Source organism: Camponotus floridanus, unplaced genomic scaffold (genome assembly GCF_003227725.1).
Source record: "Camponotus floridanus strain SB8 unplaced genomic scaffold, Cflo_v7.5 scaffold200, whole genome shotgun sequence".
Taxonomy (NCBI): domain Eukaryota; kingdom Metazoa; phylum Arthropoda; class Insecta; order Hymenoptera; family Formicidae; genus Camponotus; species Camponotus floridanus.
In genome coordinates, this window is record NW_020229327.1 from 182,819 (window position 1) to 188,881 (window position 6,063).

At 32.8% G+C, this 6,063-nt stretch overlaps 1 long non-coding RNA gene across 2 annotated transcripts; it reads right to left on the reverse strand.

Moving 5' to 3' along the window:
- Nucleotides 1–965: 965 nt before the first annotated feature.
- LOC105252287 lies at nucleotides 966–3,906 on the reverse strand. Of its 2 annotated transcripts, none has more exons than XR_003122754.1 (4): nucleotides 3,717–3,906; nucleotides 1,890–2,148; nucleotides 1,609–1,763; nucleotides 966–1,492 (listed from the first exon to the last, which is right to left on the reverse strand). It is a non-coding gene; the product is annotated as an uncharacterized LOC105252287 (long non-coding RNA). The 2 variants fall into 2 exon arrangements; XR_889281.3 differs by having other exon boundaries at nucleotides 3,527–3,906.
- Between the last annotated feature and the right edge of the window lie 2,157 nt (nucleotides 3,907–6,063).

The following is a 6,063-nucleotide window of genomic DNA, read 5'->3' on the forward strand; positions in this document are numbered from 1 at the left end:
TACAAAAACCAATATGTATGCAACCTAATACTATTGATAAAATAATTTTAAGTACAATGTGTTTACATAATTTTTAAAAAAATTTTGAAGAACAACAATTCGTAACAAATAGAGTTTATTGTCCTCAAAATTTTGTTGATAATGAAATTGATGGAATCATAACATACGGTGCCTGGAGAGCTGATAATATACAAATTCAAAACATTCCGCCATGTAATGCTCGTCGAGCTACAATTGAAGCATATCAAGTACGAGAGAAACTTGCAGATTATTTTCTAACTCCAGAAGGAGAAGTTCCTTGACAATATAATTATGTAAGAAAAGGACAAAATAGCGACTTATTTTAAGAGAACAAGTTTTTAATATTAATATAAAATTAATGTTTAAAAACTTTATTCTCTCTCTTATTTCTTTTTATTAGAGATAAAAGAGATTTTTTTTATTAAATAAATTAATTGATATTTTTAAAATAATTATAATTTTTTGTTTTAACTTTATTTTTATATAACATAATTATTACAAGATAATTATAATTTTTTGTTTTAACTTTTTTTTATATAACAATTATTACATCTCATTATATCATATTGAATAATAAAAACAAACTTATTTAATCATAAAATAAATAATCACATTTCATTATCATATTATCACATTAGAAAATAAACTTAATTTGTATTCATAAATTATCACATTTCATTGTTATTATATCACATTACAAAATAAACTTAATTTGTACTTATAAAAAAATAATCATATTTGTATTAATGTTGTTTTGTAATGTCTACCCATATAGTATGCATATCCAAAAAACTGCTGGGTACATAAGACCAGGTTTTTTTAAATTAAAATTATAATTAAAAAGAAAATAAATCATCTGTAAAAGAAATACACTTTGTTATATTTAAAAATATAATGCGTAATTTATAACATAAGTAAAGTTTTACTTAAATACCTTTTTAATTCCACAAAATATTAATTATTTCCTTCTTCTTTTTTTTACGCTCGTCTTCCGGAAGTTGTTTTATTTCTGCAGCTATTGGATCTAAAAATTTATCTTCTGAATTCTTTGTTTCATCTTTATTTATATCTGATTTAATATTTTTATCAAAATTTTGTATTTTATCTGCAATTATATTGGATAGTGACAAAAGTGACTTTTCTACATCGTCTGATTCTGATTTACGTTTCTTAGATGTTACGTGATTTTATCTGTAATGGTGTGTAACATTTTTTCTGCTTGCTTGGTGATGTAGGATCCATTAAATGTTGTAATGTAGAAGATTGAGGTAGATTACTTGATATGGGACTCATTAAATGTCGTAATGTAAAACATTGGGGTAGATTGCTTGATAATGTGGAACTCAAATGTAATGTAGAAGATTGAGACGAATTTTCTTCGAAATTCATTTCCAAATTAAGCGAAGTTGACGATTTTGAAGGAACATTTTTCTTATTTTCTCTTTTATTTCGTAAAATATTTGTAATAGTCCTGTAATAGTAGAAAAATCAATAATAGATTACAAGTAATAAAAGTTAAAAAAAAACATTTTTTTTTTAAATCAAAATTATAACTTATAATAATTTAAGTTTTTTTATAATACATACTTTCTTCGTTGATAATTATTCAAAAATTTCATATTTTCATACAGTGAAAAACTTTTCCGATGGGATACTTTCACTTTTATTTTCAGCTTCAATTTCTCTTCTTTCTTTTGAGAATCTTTCTCTTAATCTAACCCATCGAGTTTGGCATTCAGTAGCTAAAAATATTATTAATCAATAAAATAATAAATATTATTAGTCAAAACTTCGATATGATTACTTGAAAAATTTAAAACTAAATATTAAAATAATTAAATTAATTTTATTTAAAAAGTTCTACTTACGTGGACATATCATTACTTTTCCAATTTTATTCCATGAATTTTCTTTCATTATTGAATCTTTGAAATTTGATAATGATGAATTTATCATATAGATGAGGATAACTTCGCACTAAATCAATTAATAAAGAATCTCCTGAATTTAATATGATATCAATATCCTCGTTATTTTCATTTTGTAATGTAATGTTAGTTTCATTATTATTTGAAAATGTTTTTGCATATTGATGTTCCATTTCTATTTGTAGATACTGACAAGTAACTATAACAATATAGATTGTGATATAATATATAACATATATTTTATAATGCATATGTACATATATATATTGCGACGTTTCTTTAATTCAATTTATTAATTTTTGCAACACTTCTGGAGGTGTTAGAGAGGAGAGTGCGAAGGGAAGCGAAAACGCCGTCAAAAACACAGGCCGAATATAGTGTACTCGCGCTCGGAGGAACAGGGATGGAGGGTGTTCGCGCGCGAGCCGCAGCGAAGCAAAGGCCGTCTCAATATCTCGAAGTTGGGCGCCAGATGCGGTCTTCCATGCATCAATTTTCGCTAAACGCCAAAGAACTCGAAAAACGTTAGCCTGTTTCGGGGTCGTTGTTAGCAGGGTCTTGGAAAAAGTCAATTGATTATGCGAGCTAATTCGACATTCAACAGACGAAACGGAAATCGACAATCACGAGAGGCTAACACTCAAACAAATTACGCGGACTTAATAAAGAAATATAACAAATTTATTAATAAGAAAATAATATAAAAATAAAACAAATAATAAATCAGAGTAAGAGCGGATATTCACAGTAAGTTCAAAAATATGAGATAACGAAATATATAACAGATGAAATCGATAGCGGTAGTAATAATGATAGTTCAATCGAATCGAATGTTCGCTCGAAATCGACAACCTAAGAGAGCGCTAAGGCATTTCTATTATTTACCCGAGCCCGTTTTATGGCTAGAATTCACCAGGCCGAACAATATTTCCCAAAATATAACGGAATTTCGGCACTTAAATCGACGTCCTACCGATCTTTTTCTTCATAATTTCTTAGCTCGCTATTCCAATCGACAGTAAAAGGTTCGACAGCTTAACTAATAATTGAGTGAGAATAATTACGGATTTTGCGAAGACGAGTGATCTCGTTTGCGACAGGCACTGTTACAATGATTGATTATCGATCGTTGTCGGACGCAGATTACGCAGCTCGCGCTGTACTTCTCTTTACTCACGCTATTCTTAGTGCAACCGGTTCAAATTTCAATAACAGCTGAATTTTTCGACTTGATTATCGATTGATTATCTGGCACCGCGACACATTCAACACACGATAATTATTACGAAATAAGCGCTACTTATAGACGTAATGAGCGCGACCGCGACGTAAAGACACTCGCAAAGATACCACTAGGCACTCACACACACATAATAATAATCGATTATACAAACGTTGCTAAATACGAAAATCGCTCGTAGATCGTTTGCGGGGATGTTTTACGCGGCAACGACAGCAATACGACAACACGGACGGCGTACGCGTTTCCTGCGATTTACAACGCACGCGATCAATATGCGGCAGCTGGTCGCTACGCGTTTTTAACACCCCGAAACCCGGAGAGAGACGAACGATACCTTATCTTTTACTGCCTCCATTACGACTGTCCGCGATACCTCGCTTGTCTCCGCTTGAAATCCACGAAAAATCGACAGCTCGCACAAGGCCTGAGTGACAGCAAAACACGAAAATGGCGACGGCGACAGAACGGCCGGTCGTCGGACCGAATCGCGTATGTGGCTCACAAGTAAAGATAGGCAACCTCACCGATACGTATCCTCGCAGCTGGAGATGATCCTCGACCCCGTCTTCTCCTCGAGCTCGACAGCGATACCAAAAACGACAACGACAACTTTTGACGATACGACTAACTGCGTCGAGCGTCTGCATCAGAGTAATTCCCTGGATCTTCCGATCAGGGATGCAAGATTATCTTCGCAAGCAACATGCCACGCGTAGTGGAGAAAGTAACGGAGATGTGTGCGTAAGCGTACGTGTGAGCTCGGCGCTTCGGCGAGCTTCGGCTAAAAGAAGAGGACAGAATACAGTTTTCTGTCTCCTTCTTACCAAGCAAGCAACGAAAACGACGGGCGACGCGCGACGCGGAACGCTGCTGAGCGAGCCTCGCTCTTCGATATTTCAATGTTTCTCTTTCACATCTTTTCTTTATGTTTTTTATTTTTCAACATGATAATTAAGTAAAGAGCACTAAGAGCCTACAAAACGCGGATGGCAATGCGTAAATTATTTCGAACATTAATTGTTCGCGAAAAAATTTTTAAGACATATACACATATGCCAAGTTATAGATTCTCTTGGTTTGAGACTTCTATAACACCCCCTTTTAAGAGCAGTCGCCCGGCAAGCGAAAGACTCGGATTCGATTCCCGATTCAGCGACTTTGCCCCGATATTTTTCCTGTCTACATCTCTAAAAGGGGGTGTTATAGAAGTCTCAAACCAAGAGAATCTATAACTTGGCATATGTGTATATGTCTTAAAAATTTTTTCGCGAACAATTAATGTTCGAAATAATTTACGCATTGCCATCCGCGTTTTGTAGGCTCTTAGTGCTCTTTACTTAATTATCATGTTGTTAAATACATAGAGCCGTATTATTTACCAATTTATTTAGAACTACACGTCGAGCTGAAATGATCGTGTTCTCATTATTTCCACAGATTAATAAAAACGGACAGGAGAAGTGTCAGTGTGAGGCTGAATAGCTCAGTGGTAAGAGCAGTCGCCCGGCAAGCGAAAGACTCGGGTTCGATTCCCGATTCAGCGACTTCGCCCTGATATTTTTCATGTCTACATCTCTCCAGGGGGGTAAAAGGGGGTGTTATAGAAGTCTCAAACCAAGAGAATCTATAACTTATATGTGTATATGTCTTAAAAATTTTTTCGCGAACAATTAATGTTCGAAATAATTTACGCATTGCCATCCGCGTTTTGTAGGCTCTTAGTGCTCTTTACTTAATTATCATGTTGTTAAATACATAGAGCCGTATTATTTACCAATTTATTTTTTATTTTTGTTACAAATATATATAAATATGTATATACATAAACGTATAAATATATTTATAATATATTTATAATATATATATATATATATATATATATATATATATATGTTACATATATATACACACACGTTTTATAATATATTAAATATAATTAATTTTTTCATACATTTAAAATATGAAATTAAGAAAAATAGTGCGATTTTCCACACCACCCATGAGGTATCACTAATGGCGCGTTAGGTTTTTTATGTGGACTTTCGCCTGGAGCCCTATTATACTACATTCCATTATTTCATTATATTTTACAAAAAAGGAAGGAAGAAAGTAGAAAGAAGGGAAAGTAAAATATTCTGAATTATTGTATTGTTTTTTATTTTTTTTTATTAATAATTTTTTTTTAATTATAATAATTTTTTTTAATAATAATAATTATTTATAATTATTGGCCTTCCTCGGCCTCGGTCGCCTCCTCGTCCTCGGCCGCCTCCTCGTCCTCGGCCAGCTTCTCGGCCTCCTCTATTTTGGGTGCTGGCGACGCCCCATCCGTCCCTAGTGCCCATTATTTCGCCGGGCATACCAGCGTCTACGGGACTGTCCGCCTCCTCTTTTTCTTATGTTATCTGAAAATTAAAACATAAATAATAAATAAATTATAAAAATGCATATATATATATATATATATATATATATATAATTAGATAAATAAAATTTAATATAAAAAAATAATTTACCATTTTGCGCCTGTTGTTCCTTCTCTTCTTGCTGCTGCTCCTGCTGCTGTTGCTGTTGTTGCTGTTGCTGCTGCTGCTGTATATACAATTGCAGCTGCTGGTGGAACAATTGTTGTTGATGCAACATTTGTTGCATTAACTGTCGCATATCTGGCTCTTGGAGAGCGAGCGCGCCCATTTCTGCATTAATTTCCTCTAAAATTTAGAAAAATTAAAAAGATGAGTTTCTTAGTATTTTTTTATACAGTGAAACATTTTGTGTTAAATTTAACATATTTCACATGTTCCAATTTATTCACTCTAATTTTAATGTTAATTTAACAGAAGGCAAATATGTAAATAAATAACAAGTAAT